This window comes from Dendrobates tinctorius, unplaced genomic scaffold (genome assembly GCF_039654945.1).
Source record: "Dendrobates tinctorius isolate UK_male_01 unplaced genomic scaffold, ASM3965494v1 ptg000125l, whole genome shotgun sequence".
In the NCBI taxonomy this organism is placed as follows: domain Eukaryota; kingdom Metazoa; phylum Chordata; class Amphibia; order Anura; family Dendrobatidae; genus Dendrobates; species Dendrobates tinctorius.
Genome location: NW_027361793.1, coordinates 7924660 through 7943607, shown reverse-complemented (window position 1 = coordinate 7943607; position 18948 = coordinate 7924660). Strand labels below are relative to the sequence as shown.

The 18948-nt window shown below is 43.5% G+C and overlaps 1 long non-coding RNA gene across 2 annotated transcripts in view; it reads right to left on the bottom strand.

The window, feature by feature from the left end:
• LOC141047017 (uncharacterized) overlaps nucleotides 1-18948 on the bottom strand; it is a 150701-nt gene that overhangs the window by 62285 nt on the left and 69468 nt on the right. The window lies entirely within an intron of this gene.

Genomic DNA, 18948 nt, shown 5'->3' with positions numbered 1-18948 from the left:
TGAAACCTTAGGTTTCAATGCATTTTTGTGAATTTTTTGATCCCCACATTTCTACCTATCATCCTGCTTTTATGTGTGTTTTTTTATGTTGATTTTAATTGTTTATTTTTATTTCTATAGTGACTTGAATGTTTAGGTGGAATTTCTTTACGTGATGTGACGTTTAGCAGATTCATGGATAATCAAGAGGAGTCTCCAAAGTTTTATATGAATATACAGAAGAAGTGTATTCCTTCAAAGGATTTCTTTATTATTATTTTTTCACATTTTTTTTATTTTTTTTTTTGTATATTAACTTAAGTAATTAATATATGCAATTTTTGTGTGTATTCCCATGTATACAATATATTTCACATTTATGTGCACATTATTTTGTATATATTTATATTAATAATGTATTTGTTATTTTTATGCACTTTTTTTATTCATGAGTTTATTATTCATTTTGATATTCATTCACTTAGCACGTTAATATTTTTTCAGATACTACTAATTTAGTATTTGTCCTCTATTTACACAAGTTTCTGTCATATCTCGGCGCTTGGTCAGCGCATGCGTTGCGCAGGACGGCTCCTTGATTTCCCGTTCTGCTCACTATGGATACACTGAAGCGTCCCAGGCTGGCGTTCCATGAGCGGTAAATGGGAAGTCACTTTTACATACAGTATAGGAGTGAGTTCAGGGAGCGGCACATGTGCACTGATGGACCGGCGATGCCGACAATTGAGAACAGCTGATTATGGGGATATTTATGGAGGAGCACTTACACAGCACACATAGTTTGCCCCTCATTGAGGAAGCCATACGGCGAAACGGCGCTGTCGGGGTAGCCAAGGATCATAGAGCACCTGCGTTGTGGGCATTCATGTAAGTTGTTTGATATTTGCAACATGCAACTTTGTATCATCTATTACATACATTGTCAGGATTATTTAGAATGTGGGGTCGCGTTGTTCAGAGATATTTAATGCCAGTTAAATTATACATATTTATATGAAGTGATTTCATTGTATGACAATATATAGTGAAATTGGAGATACTTTTACTGTGCACTGAGCATATTACTGTATTTATTTTTTATCTCCTATGGAATTATTTGTCTTTTGACATTCTGATACTTTATTATTTTTGCATGCACATATGTTGCGCTACTTTTTATGAATAACTGCTTATATTTATTGTGCCTTTTTTGCATACGTATTTTGCAGATTTGCACATTGTTAATTGTTATTCTTACACATGTCATGGTATTTGATGCTATTCTGCAAAGAATTTTTTAGATATGCTTACAACAATTAACATATATACAATCAGTTGTTAGAGGATTGCATGACAATTTTTCTAGGTGTAACTATTTGATCATGGCGGTTTTTGGAAATTTCCTTGTCTTGTAAATTTTTACTAATGTATGAATAAATTGTTATTTTTATTTTTGGCTCATTCCTTTCTTTTCTTACAATAAATTTATGTGGGATTTTGTAATAAAATAATCAATCAGGGTGTAGGCTAATTGGAGCATGTTTAATATCTGATGTTGTGTGAATGTGGACAGAGCAGGAGATATTGCCAGACACACAGCAGGGGAGCAGCTGGCATTAGTGAACCCCACTAACACCGGAGCTAGTGTTTTCCTCTGTGCAGACGGAACTTCTGAGCAGCAACTGGCGGTGTTGGAGCCCAGGGTCAATCAGTTCAGGTGGTAGAAACATGAACACAACAGGTGACCTGGATACTGTTGCCAACCAATTATTTAATCTGGAAGAGGACTGGCAAATCCCGGCGAGATCCAGGCCTTGTTCATTTTCAGAAAAGTAAGCTGGTCAATGTTATCGGAGGATAGTTGCATGCGACGGTCTGTTAGTACACCACCTGCGGCACTAAAGACGCGTTCCGATAATACACTAGCAGCAGGGCAAGCCAGCACCTCCAATGCATACTGGCTAAGCTCTGACCATGTATCCAGCTTAGAGACCCAAAACTTGAAGGGGGAAGAGCCGTCTGGGAGTACACTTAGAGGGCAAGACATGTAGTCTGTCACCATCTGACGGAAACGTTGCTTCCTGCTGACTGGAGCTGTCTGTGATGGTGTATACATTTGTGGCAGGGACACAAAACTTTGCCACATTTGGGCCATACTGGTCTTGCCTTGTGCTGAGGCGCTGCTTCTGCTCCCTCTTTGTGCAGAGCTTCCTCCACTGCCTCGACGCACAGAGCTGCTGTCAGGAGCCCCGCACTGCACTTGCTCACTGAGCCAGTGCGGGTGTCCTGAGTACAAAAACAGTGCTCAAAGATACCTGTGGAGCAGGGCAGCAGCAGTAACAATGCGTGCTTCAGAGTATCAGGACCTGAAGCACATGACTTCTGTGGGCATGGTCTAAGCTCCACAGATCTAGGAGTTGCAGGGAAACTCCTCGAAAGGTAACTACAGGACAATGTTACCAAGGGGCACAGACAGAGACAGAAACCAGATGAAGCCAGGGTCAAAGCACAAGATAGCAATACAGTACCAAAGGTTAGACAAAATGGATAGTCAGGACGTAGCAATAGATCAGAAAACCAGAACGAGCAATAGACGGTACAATAGAGACAAACTGTAATGGGAGTAACGATAGCCAATCCAGGAGGTCAGAACCGGAGAACACAATAGTACCAAAGCAAGAGACGGAGTACAGAGTGAGGGAACAGGCCGGGTCATACATGGGAAGCAAACAAGCAACGCAGAATACACGCACACCAGGGGTCAGACACACCAGAACAACAGTATAGCTGACAGAGAACCCTGGTAAAGAGTGAGTATAAATACCCCTCCCAGATCCAGAAAGAGGCCACGAACACTTAACCCTGTGAGTGCAGGGCAAGAACCCTGTTCAAACCATGACAGTACCCCCCTCTTAATGGGGGGCCACTGGACCCCCAGGCTTGTCTGGGTATCTGGCGTGTAAAGCCCGCCCCAGACGATCGGCATGCACTGAACTGGCCAGAACCCATGACCGATCCTCCAGAGAGTACCCCTTCCAGTGTATCAGATACTGGAGTCTCCGGCGCACCCACCGGGAGTCAACAATGCTCCCTACTTCATACTCCAGCTGCCCCTTTACCAGCACTGGCGGAGAATTTGATGAGGGATCCTCTCTCACCATCCCCACAGGCTTTAACAGGGACCTGTGGAAGACATCAGAAATTTTAAAGGAGGTGGCCTGCTGCAGTCGGTAGGCTACTGGGTTAGCAACCTCCACAACTTTGTATGGGCCAATAAACTTGGGGCCCAGCTTTATAGATGGTATCTTAAGCTTGATATTGCGGGTGGATAGCCACACCTTCTCCCCTACTGCAAATGCTGGACCTGGCCCCCTCCTCCTGTCAGCAAACTGCTTATAGTTTTCCTGCGCCTTGGAAATATTCCTCTGAACCTCCCTCCAAAGAATTCTAAGACGTTGTGTTGCACCCTCAGCTCCAGGACAATCTGAATCCATGCGAGAAAACTCTCCAAAATGTGGGTTAAACCCAAGGTTGACCTGAAAGGGAGACTTCCCAGTAGATTGACTCACACGACCGTTGAATGCAAACTCTGCCATGGGCAATACCTCACACCAGTCCTCCTGCCTGGAAGAGGCCAAGCATCTCAGAATCTGCTCCAACGATTGGTTCATGCGCTCCGTCTGTCCATTAGACTCTGGGTGGTAGGCAGAGGAGAAGGACAACGAAATCCCCAGCTTTTTCAAAAAGCCCTCCAGAACCTGGCTACAAACTGTACCCCTCTGTCTGACACCACATTCATAGGCACTCCATGCAACCTAATTATATGCTGCATAAATAAGCGGGCCAGGGTTTCAGCAGATGGTAATGCGGGGAGAGGTACAAAGTGGGCTTATTTTGATAACCTATCCACCACCACCCATATTACCGAGTTGCCCCGTGGAAGGAGGAAGATTTGTGATAAAATCCATGGACAAATGCACCAATTCCCCGGCCGGCCGGACCTGAGAACTTTTAGAACGAGCGCACACCCCACATGCAGTCACAAACTTTTTAATATCTGTTACCATAGAGGGCAACCAGAAATCCCTCGCAATTGCCCCCCGGGTAGCAGCAATCCCAGGATGAGCACTCAACATTGAATCAAGAAATTCCTGCATAAGTCCGAGACGGAAACGTTCCGGTACAAACAATTTACCCAGGGGTTTACCACCAGGAGCCCAAGCCTGGGCCTCCAAAATCCCTCTCTGTAACTCAGATGAGATTTCGGCCACCACTACTCCTGGCTGAAGAATGGAGGAGGGAGGTTATGGTGGGGACACCGAATCAAAGCTTCGGGATAAGGCATCAGCCTTGATGTTTTTAGATCCCGGGCGGAATGTGATGGTAAACTGAAATCGAGAAAAAAAAAAGCACCCACCAAGCCTGTCTGGGGGTCAATCTCTTGGCAGACTCGATATAGGCCAAATTTTTGTGATCAGTGATGACTGTAATGGGATGAACAGCCCTCTCCAAGAAATGCCTCCATTCTTCAAAAGCCAACTTTACCGCCAACAACTCTCTATAGCCGACATCATAATTTCTCTTGGCAGAGGAAAATTTTTTAGAGAAGAAGGCACAAGGCCTCAGATTAGTAAGGGTAGGAGGGCCCTGAGACAAAACTGCCCCCACCCCTACTTCCAAGGCGTCAACCTCCACGACAAAAGGTCTTGACGGGTCGGGTTGTACCAATATAGGGGCTGAAGAAAAGCACTTTTTTAATGTCATGAAATAATTTTTTGCAGCTACAGACCAATTTTTTACATCAGCTCCCATGAGAGTGAGGTCTGTTAGAGGCTTTACCACCTGCGAGACGCTCTTAATAAATTTCCTATAAAAGTTGGCAAAGCCCAAAAATCGCTGCAACCCTTTCAAGTCATGAGGCTGCTCCCACTCCGTAACAGCCTGGACCTTCTTAGGATCCATGCGGAACCCCTCCCCTGACACAATCAACCCCAGAAAGGATATTTCTTGCATGAAAAATGAGCATTTTTCCAACTTGGCATACAAATGATTCTCCCTCAGTCTCATGAGAACCATCCGCAAATGGTGCAAGTGAGATTGACTGTCCACCGAGTACACCAGAGTGTCATCCAAATAGATAACCACAAAATGACCAATTAAATCAGAGAAAATTACATTAATAAAATTCTGAAAAACAGCAGGAGCGTTGGTGAGACCAAAGGGCATAACCAAGTTTTCGAACAGCCCTTCAGTCGTCAGGAATGCTGTTTTCCATTCGTCCCCTTCCCGGACTCTTATAAGGTTATATGCCCCACGTAAATCCAGTTTAGGAAAACCGGTGAGATGGTTACATAGATCAGGAATTAGGGGGAGAGGGTATGGATTTTCACAGTAATTTTGTTTAATTCCCGAAAGTCGAGGCACGGCCGCAAACCACCATCTATTTTCTTAACAAAAAAGAAACCCGCTGCCACAGGTGAAACAAAAGGCCTAATATGCCCTTTGCGGAGACTCTCGGTAATGTACTCCTTCAAGGCTAGACGTTGGGGCTCGGACAAATTGAACAGGCGAGCCTTGGGTAACTTGGCTCCAGGGACTAGATTAATGGCACAATCAAAGGGTCTATGTGGTGGTAGCGCCTCAGCCTCACTTTCAGAAAATACGTCTTCAAAATCTTTCAGGTACTCCGGAATACCTTCCAGATCGACAGACGACACTGACACAGATTTTACTGGTGTGACAAGAGTTGTCAAGTTACAACATAGACCGTTAGCCATACAACCCCACTGAATGATCTCCCCCGTGACCCAGTCAATAGTAGGATTGCGACGTTGAAGCCAAGGCATACCCAGTACCAGCCCAGCCGGCAGATTATTTAGAACAAAACACCTTAATTTTTCCACGTGAGTGGAACCCACTTTCAGAGAAAAGGTATCACTCATGAAACAAATTCCCTCCTGGGTGATAGGAGAAGAATCAATTGCCACGATTTTAACAGGATCTTTTAACCTGACTGTCCCTATGTTATGAAAAGTCACAACTTTGGCATCGATCAGATTAATAGAAGAACCACAGTCAACAAAGGCGGTAGTCCCAACTGGACCGCCTGTAAGTTCCACTTCCACCGGAAGCAGAATTTTAGTAAGTGAGGAAAAGGGTACCTGGGAGTCTGGGCAACCTCCTCGATTGTTACCCAGACTCAGTCGTTTTCCTGACGGCTTCACTGAAGAAGGGCAAGAAGGACACTTCCTTCTCCAATGTCCAGCGGATCCACAGTAAAAGCACAGTTGGTTGTTTCTACGGTGTCTCCTCTCTTTTTCCTCCAATGACGTGGCACCAACCTCCATGGGCTCAGGAATAGATGCAGAGTCTCTCAGATTGGAGAATAAAGGGGTCTCCTGCAGCATGACCACTCTTGCCCGCAGCCTACGGTCCATGCGGACAGCCTGGATGCGTCCTCCAAAGAATCCGGTGGAGGATGAAGGGCTAGGGCACCTTTCAAACGTTCGGACAGGCCTCTACGGAACAAACCCCGGAGGGCAGCATCATACCAGGAGACCTCCGCTGCCCAGCGTCTGAACTCAGAGCAGAACCATTCAGCAGAGTGCCTTCCCTGTGTCACACTCATCACCATATCCTCTGCCAGACCCACTCTATCAGGCTCGTAATAAATGTGCCCCAGAGCCTCAAAGAACAAATTCACAGACATATGTTCAGGAGCAGAGGAAGAGAGAGAGAAAGCCCATGCCTGTGGAGCCCCCCGAAGTAGGGAAATGACGACCCCCACCCTCTGGAACTCATCCCCGGAGGAGTGGGCCTCAGAGAAAAAAAAAAGGCTTACATCCTTCTCTGAAAGACCTGAACTCCCTTTTATCCCCTGAGAAAAGGTCTGGCAATTTGACCGAAGATTCGGGGAATGCCAATGACACATCTCTATCCCCAGCACTAGGAGCCCCTGCAGCAACAGCCTCTTGCACAGTATCCACCAACTGTTGCTGGGTCTGGGCCATCGTGCGCTGTTCCACATTAAGTTTGTGGAACATTTGGGTCAGGTGCTTGACCTGATCAGCCAAAGCTTGTATGGGATCCATGAGGATAACATACTTTTTATTTCCCAGAGGAAAAAAAAACTGAAATGGTCAGCTATAATGTCAGGAGCACCGCACTGCACTTGCTCACTGAGCCAGTGCAGGTTTCCTGAGTACAAAAACAGTGTTCAAAGATATCTGTGGAGCAGGGCAGCAGCAGTGATGATGCGTGCTTCAGAGTATCAGGACCTGAAGCACATGACTGCTGTGGGCGTGGCCTAAGCTCCACAGAACTAGGAGCTGCAGGGAAACTCCTAGAAAGGTAACTACAGGACAATGTTACCAAGGGGAATAGACAGAGACAGAAATCAGATGAAGCCAGGGTCAAAGCACAAGATAGCAATACAGTACCAAAGGTTAGACAGAATGGATAGTCAGGACGTAGCAATAGATCAGAAAACCAGAACGAGCAATAGACGGTACAATAGGGACAAACGGTAACGGGAGTAACGATAGCCAAGCCAGGAGGTCAGAACCGGAGAAGACAATAGTACCAAAGCGAGAGACGGAGTACAGAGTGAGGGAACAGGCCGGGTCATACATGGGAAGCAAACAAGCAACGCAGAATACACGCACACCAGGGTCAGACACACCAGAACAACAGTATAGCTGACAGAGAACCCTGGTAAAGAGTGAGTATAAATACCCTTCCCAGATCCAGAAAGAGGCCACGAACACTTAACCCTGTGAGTGCAGGGCAAGAACCCTGTTCAAACCATGACAGCTGCTTTGTAAAGCACTAGCAACACTGCTTGCGGGTGGAATGGAGAACATGATGGAATGCACCAGTGTGTCTTGGTACTCCCGCATTTTACGCTCCCGATTCAACGGTGTTATGAGGCTTTGTAAGTTGTCCCGGTAGCGAGGATCTCGGAGGGTGTACAACCAATTATCAGCCGTGTTGAGAATGTGGGTGATGAGGTGGTCGTTTCTCAGGCACTGCAGCATGAAATCAACCATGTGCTGCAACTCCCAACTGGCCAAGAAACGCTGTCCCCTGCTTGAGGCGTCATCTCTGCCTGCTCTGCATCACCCCACCCTTGCTCTACATACTGACTACTAGAGCATTGTGTACCTCCCTCCTCTGGAGAGATGTCTTCCTTCTCCATTGACTCCTCCTCATCCTCCTCACAAAGTGTCCCCTGCCTAGGCCTTTGTGAGGAACCACGTTGCGCAGACTGTCCAGAAGCAGATGGCATTTGTGACTCCTCATCCTCCACCTCTTCCACAACCTCCTCCCTTAGTGCTTGCAGTGTTTTTTCAATCAGGCAAATAAGGGGGACAGTCATGCAGACTAGTGCATCATCTGCACTCGCCATCCGTGTGGAATCATCGAAGGCACGCAAAACGTGGCAGATGTCCTTCATAGAGGCCCACTCAGTGGTGGTGCAGTGTGAGCGGCGCGCAGTGCGACTTGTTTGCGCCTGATGCAGCTGGTAGTCCATTACTGCTGCCTGCTGCTCACACAACCGCTCCAACATATGTAACGTTGAAATCCACCTGGTGGGTAGGTCACATATGATACGATGTTCCGGAAGGCGGAATCGGCGCTGCAGAGCTGCAATGCGCGATCTTGCCATGCTGGAACGCCGCAAGTGAGTGCACTCTATGCGGACCTTGTGCAACAGTGCATCAAGATCCGGATAGTCCCTCAAAAAACTCTGCACGACCAAGTTGAGCACATGTGCCAGACATGGGATGTGAGTGAGGTTGCCTAGGCCCAGAGCTGCCACCAGATTTCGGCCATTGTCACACACTACCAAGCCTGGCTGGAGATTCGCTGGCACAAACCACACGTCGCTCTCCTGCTTGATGGCATTCCAGATCTCCTGCACTGTGTGGCTTCGATTCCCCAAAGAAATTAATTTCAGTACGGCCTGTTGACGTTTGGCCACGGCTGTGCTCATATCGGTCGTAACAGGTAAGCGTTCACGGGTCCATATGGAGGTAGACCGTGACGGATCCTGCAGTGCTGATTCGGAGGAACTGGAGTATGAGGAGGAGTCAATGTGTACAGACTGGATTCCTGCAATCCTTGGAGTTGGCAGAACACGTACAGCGCCACTCTCAAGATCTGTACCCGGCTCCACAACATTTACCCAATGGGCAGTGAGGGAAAGGTATTGTCCCTGTCCATGGTTACTGGTCCACGCATCGGTGGTCAGGTGGACCTTGCTATTGACTGTGTTTAGTAGCGCATGTTTAATTTTTCCCTCCACATGCTTTTGCAGGGCAGGGACGGCTTGCCTGATTAAATAAAAGCTGCTGTGGGCACGTTGTATTGTGGGACTGCCAATGCCATGAAGTTACGGAAGGTGTCAGTCTCCACCAGCCTGAATGAGAGCATTTCAAGGGACAGTAGTTTTGCAATGCCAGCATTCACAGCCTGTGCTCGGGGATGGTTTGCCGAGTATTGCCGCCTTTTCTCCCATGCCTGTGCTACCGATGGCTGTAGAGTGGCCTGGGAGTGTGAGGATGACAGGGAACGTAGTGCTGTGGGTGGAATTACACTGGGTCTCTGTACAACAGTGCCAGAGGTTCTTCCATGGCGATCCTGTGAGGAAGCAGAACCAGCTGTGTGTGAGCTGGAGGAAGAGGCTACAACATGAGCTGAAGAGGTGGTAAGTGGTGCTGCAGGTTGGCCTACGTCTTCAGTGTGTCTTTGTAACTCCACCACGTGCTTGGTCCGCACATGTTTCCACATATTTGTGGTATTGAGGTTGCTGACACTTTTCCCTCTTTTGACTTTCTGATTACACAGCTTGCATTTGACAAAGCAAATGTCATCTGCAACTGTGTCAAAAAAGGACTACGCACTGCAAGTCCTGGGAGCGCCCGTTTTGGGTTTTGGAAGAGGAATGCTCCCAATGGGTGCCGAAGTGGAGGCTACAGGAAACCAAGTCTGCCCCCTCCCTCTCCCTCCTGTTTTGGCCGTTCGGGGAATCTCTTCCTCTGAGCTGCTCCCACCATCTTCCTGTTCCTCACGTCATGATGGGTCAAGGACCTCATCATCTACACTACCCTCTTCAAACACCTGCTTCTCCTGGGTAGTCTCACCAACACAGTATGCACCAGAAAGTGGCACATGAGTCTCATCATCAGATGCGTACTGAGGTGTGCTGACCATAGGCACTGGCCCAACTGCCTCTTCAGATTCAGAGAGACAAAGCTGTTGCGCATCACTGCATACTCCCTCTTCTTCACATTCTAGAATGCTGCTTGGCTGTCCCCCTCTTTCCAAGCCAAGAGATTCAGAGAACAGAAGTAGAGATGGCTCCTGTCCAGGACTCTCTGACTGCCTGGGCAGGTGGTGAAGAGACAGATGGTTGCTCTTCAGTGCTCTGGACCTGAGAGGATGTGGAAGTCATTGAAGTCGATGCATTAGCTGCCATCCATCCGACTACGGCTTCAATTTGTTCCTCCTGCAGCAGTGGGGTACGGCGAGCTCCTACAAAGCTGCGCATAAAGGACTGTTCCCTGGGAAAACTGAGGGATGCTGAGTCACTGGTGCCCGCAGCAGACACAGAATTCCCACGTCCTCTCCCTGCTGAAACTCCACGCCCACGACCACGTGCCTTACTCCCTGCCTTCTTCATCTTGGTAGACTGATAACGATAGGCAGAAAAGTTCTAAGGGCTTAGTGTGCTTATTCCTGAACAGCTGCTAACAGGTATAAGAAACACTAATTTTATAAAGTGTGGACTGCACTTTAATATGAGCTAATGTGGCCTACACAACTGTCAAGTGGAGTGTTTGGTGAACTTTTTTTACGTGTTTTTTTCACAAAAAAAAGGATGTGACCAAAGATATAAAAGCGATAGTATCACAAACTTTTTGTAGCTATTACAATGCAGGAAGGTAACCTACAATGCAATAGATGAGGCTACAAAAAATAGGCTAATACTAATCTGGCTGGGGCTGCAGGGCCCAAGCCAGCAGAAAGGCTCCTCTATCTACTCTTATATAGTGTTTGCAACCAATCTAGCTGGATACGGATGGAAGCACACTAATAGGAGAAATTCAGGAAAAATAAGCCACACTACAGCAAAAAAGGACAATGTATGAGGCAGTGACGCACGCTGAGTGGACTACAACCAGAGGTGGCTGCAGAACACACTACAGTGTGAGCTGCACTCACACACAGAGACCTCACAGACAGCCGTGAACAGTGCAGAGAACTGTGCACTAGCACTGAAAGGCTGCAGAAAGGCTCTGCTATCTACTCCTATATAGTGTTTGCAACCAATGTAGATTGATACGGATGGACGCACACTAATAGGAGAAATCAGGAAAAATGAGCAGCAATAAAACAAAAAAAGGACTATGTATGAGGCAGTGACACACGCTGAGCGGACTACAACCAGAGGTGGCTGCAGAACACACTACAGCGTGAGCTGCAGTCACACACACAGACCTTGCAGACAGCTGTGAACAGCGCTGCAAGGCAAAAGAAAGCTACAGCGGTTGATAAAGTAGCCTGGGTAAAGCACTATATAGAAAATTGCTATCTCTAATTGTCCCTCAGAGTCTGAACAGCAGTGTCCTGTCCCTAACTGAATTCACAGCAGAGTGAACCCAAAATGGCGGCGGCGGCTTTTATAGTGCATCATGACATCAATTCAGCAGCCAATCACAGCCATGCCATTAGTTAACATGCCTACATGCCTAACAGGATGTGCCCACACTTCTTAGGATTCCTCATTGGCTGAAGCAAATCAAACTGGCTCATAGCATTATGGGAACTTCCGATTCCGGTATTTGATATGCAAAAAGTATCGGAACTCAGTATCGGAATTCCGATACCGCGAATATCGGCCGATACCCAATATTTGCAGTATCGGAATGATCAACACTACTTATGAGTTTGGCCAACTTAAGCCATTGACATAAGGCCACTTGATCAAGGCCCTGCACATTCTGATACTTCTTTTGTTAGGAATAGTTCATACAGGGAAATTTGGTGCAGTTGTTAATTTGTTTTTTAGATTTTCTTCTTTCCACCATCGGTTCTGGCCAAGAAAAATCAAGAACTCCAAAAACTGCTCTGTGTGACTTGTCCTTATATAGATGTGGGTTAGGTAAGTTCTGGACTTTTAGAATTGAAACAGATGATAAACAAAGTGGTAATTTAACTGTACTCATGGGATGAGGTGTGAGAAATTAGTTTTCTCAACTTTTAGAATAAATATTAGTAATCTACCAAATGAACTACAATACAAAGCGCGTCATCTCATATAACATATCGAGTAAAAATAAAACATCACAATCTTATTACCAATTGATGGCTACGGTTAAAGCATCCTTCCTTTATTAAAGCAGAGAGTAATGTTAGAATAATGTTAGAAACTGGCATTACATGCAGACCTTTACCAACCAGGAATATAATTGGATGATTAAGGACAAGATTTCCTTTTAATGGTGGCACACAGCATTTAACTATAGGGGAAAGGTTGGCTGAACTGTTTGCTGCTAGAAAGTACTTTCTCGGCAGAGATGGCTCCATAAAGATCATTTTTTATATGCAGTAAAATACTTTGGGTGGAAAAGAGTAACAGCACAATGACCGTTCTATGTCGTTTTTCTAAAACACAGTGGTTATTCATGTAGTTACAAAAATCCTATATTCTGCAATTATCCATAACTTATTACCCAACTTTCACTACTTATGCATAGCCTACAGTGGTGGAAATGAGTAAACTGACCTTAGATCTTCCCCATATAATGTAAGATGCTTGACTACATAATATTTAGTAACGAAAATAAACTAATAAAAAAAGAGCAAATTGAGTTTGTAAGAGTAGAACAAAACTGCACTGTTAGGGAAGACAAAATATGTATTCAAAATTGGGCGCAAACGTAAATTTTAAGGAATCAGTGATACACATAGAAAAATACACCAAAAAAGCTTCCTAAAGGATCTTCCTGAGAGTATGAAAAAATAAGTGGATGGTGGACCACAACATCATTATGGAACTCAGAGTTTGAGGGATGTGCCAGGGGAGAAAGTGTCTAAATGAAGTGCAATACATTCACCCAGCGTGGAAAAGAAGCAGATGGAGGAAACCTTATTGGTGAAATGGAAACTTTGGTTTTAGTGCCAGACAGACAAACAGTAAGACTTATATGATTTTACCTGTGAAAACAACTGATGGTGAACAATATTGACAGCCATATGTTACCTTAACCTCAGATATTAGAGTACAGCAGCCATGGACTGATTTTTAATTTTTTTCTTGTGTTTCCACTTATTACTGGAGATGAGTACCTCACCACCTTGTGTTAATTCATCATGCTAGTACATATACACACATACACGTATACACACTATATCACAAAAGTGAATACACCCCTCACATTTTTGTAAATATATTATTATATCTTTTCATGGGACAAGACTGAAGATATGACACTATGACACAATATAAAATGGTCAGTGTACAGCATACAGTGTAAATTTGGTGTGCCCTCTAAATAACTCAACACACAGCCATTAATCCCTAAACCGCTGGCAAATAAAGTACACCCTTAGGTGAAAATGGGCAAATTGTGCCCAAAGTGTTAATATTTTGTGTGGCCACCATTATTTTCCAGCACTACCTTAACTTTTTTGGTCATGGCATTCACTAGAGTTTCATGAGTTGCTTCTGGAATCCTCTTCCCTTCTCCATGATGACATCACGGAGCTGGTGGATATTAGAAACCTTGCACTCCTCCACCTTCAATTTGAAGATGCCCCACAGATGCTCAATAGGGTTTATATCTGGAGACATGCTTAGTCAGTCCAGCACCTTTATCCTCAGTTTCTTTAGCAAGGCTGTGGTCACCTTGGAGGTGTGTTTGGGGTCGTTATCATGTTTGAATATTGCCCTGCGACCCAGTTTCGAAAACAGAGAGAATCATGCTCTGCTTCAATATGTCACAGTACATATTGCAATTCATGGTTTACTCAATAAATTGCAGCTTCCTACAGCCGGCAGCACATATGCAGCCCCAGACCATGACACTCCCAATACCATGCTTGATTGTAGGCAATACACACATGTCTTTGTACTCGTCACTTGGTTGCCACCACACACACTTGACACCACCTGAACCAAATAAGTTTATATTGGTCTCATAAGACTACAGCCCATGGTTCCAGTAATCTCTGTCCTTAGTCTGCTTGTCCTCAGCAAACTGTTTGCGAGCTTTCTTGTGCATCATCTTTAGAGGATGCTTCCTTCAGGGACAACAGCCATGCAGACCAATTTGATGCAGTGTGTGGCATATGGTCTGAGCACTGACAGGCTGACCCACACCCCAATAACCTCTGCAGCAATGTTAGCAACACTCATAGGTCTATTCTGAAAAGACAACCTCTGGATATGATGCTGATCACATGCACTCAACTTCCTTAGTCGACCATGGTGAGGACTGTTGTGAGTTGAACCGGTCTTGTTAAACTGCTGTATGGTCTTGACCTCAGTTTCTAGGTGATGGCAATGTTCTTAGAGTCTAGGCCATCTTTATGTACAGCAACAATTTTTTTTTCAGATCTTCAGAGAGTTCTATGACATGAGGTACCATGCTGAACTTCCAGTGACCAGTATGAGAAAGTATGATAGTGAAAACACCAAATTTACCACACTTCTCCCCATTCACACCAGAGGCCTTGTAACACTTATGAGTCACATGACACCGGGGAGGGAAAAATCATTAACTGATCACAATTTGGCCATTTTCACTTAAGGGTGTACTCACTTTTGTTGCTAGCGGTTTAGTCATTAATGACTGTGTTGAGTTATCTAGAGACAACACCAAATTTACACTGTTATACAAGCTGTGCACTGACTACTTCACATTGTATCAAAGTGTCATATCTTCAGTGTTGTCCCATGAAAAGATGTTAAAAAATATTTACAAAAATGTGAGAGGTGTACTCACTTTTGTGATGTACTGTAAGTATCCCAAAGTTGTACTAATAAAATTGAAAAAACATCCCCATACAGCTCTGTGTTAAAAAAAAAAGTAAGGGCTCTTACAATGTGATGACAAAAAATATTTTTTATGTTAAAAGTGATTTTCCTGTGCAATAGTAATAAAGCATAAACATACACTTTAAATTAGATATCACTGGAATCAAATGCATATATCTATAAACAAAATAAAGTTAACTTGGCAATTATACTTTATGGTGAACTCCATAAAAATAAAATTACAAAGACAGTTTCAGATTTATTGTTGTTTTTGCCTCCTACTGAAAACTGATTAAAAGAGTGATTAAAAAGTAATGTATACCCCAAAATGTGGCCAGTAAAATCTACTGACAAACAAAAAAACAATTATGAGTATTAGAATATGGTAACAGAATAAAAATATTTTAAAAAATAAATGACAAAAGCAATCAAAATTAAATTTTAGGTGTTAATTTTGCCTCTCTAAGCATGTAACAAAAGTGATCAAACCATTTACCACAAAATGGTATCAATAAACAGTTTGTCTTGGAAAAATAAACTCTCATATAACTCCAGTAATGAAAAGTGATATAACTTATGGCTCTTAGAATATGGCAACCCAAAAAACAAATTACGGTAGTTTTTTTTTAACAAGTGTGCATTTATTGTACAAAATAATTAAAAAATAATCAAAACTATATAAATTTGGTATCGCCATAATTGTACTGATCCACAAAATAAAATGAACACTTAATTTGTGTGGCATGGCAAATAGTGTGACATTTACAATGTTTTGTCTATAGTGCTTTCAATAAAATGTAAATAAAGGTTTGTTAATAACTTCTATGAACCCCAAAATGTTGCTACTAACAAATACAACTCATTCAGAAAAAAATGACCGTCACAAAAAGGAAAAGTTATGGCCTCTGGAGCATGACCAAAGAAAAGTAAAAAAAGAAAGCTCTGGCATAACGGCCAAAACTGACTGTGATACCAATGGGTTAAAGATACAGACACAATTCTTGGTCCTTGCTGATTTTATCCAGTGGTTACAAATATAATTGTAAAAAATACAAATCAAAATACAAATATAAGGTGCAATAAAAGTACGTGGCCACGATCCGGAGTTGCTGCGAGTTTGACGCTGTGTACTTATGCAGTGTCCAATCCACAGCATCCAGATGTTACAGCATAGTGGATGGGGTTTCTAGAAATCCCATGTCCACTATGCGTTCACAGATGCCTGCAGATCACCCGTTGAGACGGACATGTGGTGTGTCTTTCGAGACCGCAGCATGTCTATTTCTCTGATAGAATGTATTATTGGACGCAGTGAATCCGCACGGTTCAGTGAACACATGCAGATTCACTTGTGTTCAATAGACAGCAGCGCTTTGGACGCAGCGAACATGCACTGCGTCCAAAGTGCTGCTAGTACTGGATCGTGGACACCTGACAATACATAGTAACGCATGTTGTTGCCCTTTTATTGCTATTAATATGGTAAATGGAACAAGATTGGGTGGGATCGTTATTTCCTCCAATATTTTAGACATTCCAATATTACACATGGGGCCTTGCAAGATATTATTTTAATCCAACAGGAACAAACATAAAACTCCAATAGTTTCAACCAAGGTACCGTATGTTTAGTTCTGTCCATTAACATGGGTACAATCATTTGAAAGTAAATACTACGAAATTACTGCTATTTGATAGTAATTTGTCACAGACAATTTTCTCCCAATTCTTTGTGTGTTTTCTCATTTCCAGCATAAAACTGTAAAATGGCAAATACCGTACATCTAAAATATACTTCGGTGATAGAACGTCCTGTTAGGTTATCAGACTTATTGGTGAATGTTTTAATGAAAAAAAAAAAAGAATTGTGAAATTATCTTTGTGAAGCCATAGCACCGTAATATGTTACTTTAGACTTTTTGAAAATACCCCTACGCCAAAGATTTACCATCAAATTGGCCAAAAAAATCATGATACAAAATTACTTCATCTATTATCAAAGAGATTTTGTCAGTGGAAAATTATCACACACATCAGCTGAAAAACAAGTTGTTCAGTCACCTAAGAAAAAGTTGCATATATCACTTATAATACTATCAAAGGGCTGAGAAGTAAGGCTATGTTCACACATTGCGTTTTGCTGTTTTTTTCTGCAGGCAAAAGCTGCTCTATTCCTAGTAGACAAACTGCTAATTTTGGTGCATATTTAGAGCAGCTATTGCTATGTTTTCTTACAGCGTTTTTTGCAGCAAATGACATCTGTCATTTGTCTACAGTACATGTTAATAACGTTCGTTTTATTCACCAAAAATGTAGTAAAAATACAACAAACCGCAGCAAAACCACAAGAATGGGGCAAAAATACAGGCTTGCATTTTTTTTCCAGCGTTTCTGCACTCTCAATGGTTTTTATGGTGAAAAAACGCTGTAAAAACACTCAAGGAATTGACATGCAGCAGATTTTAAAAAGACAGCCGTTTTCCAATTCATTCCAGATAACAAAAGCAATTGTGTGCAGGAGATTTCAGAAATCTGATAGCTTTTACTGGTACTGTAAAAAGCAGCTTTTAATTTACATAAAAAACTCTGCAAAAGCACCACGACTGAATATAGCCAAAGGAGAAGAAGAAGAAATCAAACTATAGCTCAACATATAGATATAGAAAGGAGGAAGAAGCTGGAATGATATAGAAATGTGTGGGAAACAATGGTACCATGCGGCTTCTGTATAATATACACGTCTGAACTTGGAACTCTTTTTTCTACTATCCTTCAACCTTCACTACATGCTGGCCTCTCTCCCTAAAGATCCCATGACTCCACAAAAATTGGGACCCATTCCCTACAGAGCATTCCCCCCCATAGAATGTACCGTCTTGCTTCCATGAGGGGGGGCTGAGTCATCAAAGCTTTCTTGCAAGAATTCTGTCATAAAGGCTTTGAAAAGTTGGAAAATGTCGGCGCGACTCAGAGTTGTGCCTAAATTTTGAGAATTTTGCACACCAGGTTCTCCCAGCCCCACAGAAACAGACATAACCAGGGCGGGACAGTGGGTGTGGTGGGGGCATGACGCCACGCTTCATCTAATTCAGGATGAGCTGCAGCGTTCTGTACTCACTTTAGTATCAGACTGATATGAGATTTCTGGAGTAGGGCATGGAGGTGCATGCCATTTGTAAGATGATCCAGATTCATGAAGATGCATGCAGCTCTTAATAAGCAGGGTGTGAGTCCAGCATGCCCCCTCATCAAGACCGCCATGAATAACACTGGTCTTGATGAATCGGGCCTTCTGGTTTGACTGTAAATTTCTGAACATACACCTGCTGAATGAGGCATGAATGAGGTTTTCTATGCCATAGCAGAATAATATTATTGCAATATTTTTGCTCTGTTCACACAATTCTATGGTTTTACCTATCAGGACATAGTAAAAAGCATCTGGTCCTTCGAAGGTGTTAAAATTAGGTAGATTTAACCTCAGATGAATAACAACACATGACAAATTACACAAAGTCGATACTGCGATATGACATACTTTCTATCAACCAAAATATTATATTGCAATACTGAGTTTACATGAAGAATACTGGGAGAGCATAGAACTAGTGGGGACAGAGAACTGGACTGTATGTATGTTCTCCTTGAGCTGAAGTAAAGATATGCAAGAATTTACAACATGATATATGTGGGCTTTAAAGGAACTTGTCACCTTGGAAAAAGGTAATTACCTGCAAAATACGTAGAAATAATGAACTTATTTCCACCCGGGAGCTGCCGGCTTTCAGTTGTGTGGTTATACTAAACTGTGAGTTGCGACTTTAGGCACACCCTTTCACGTTGCTCAGCAGGGCATCTGTGCAAAACAAGTTCTGCAGAGCCAATTGTGAAGCAATGTGCCAGGGCGTGATTACAGTTGCCTTACA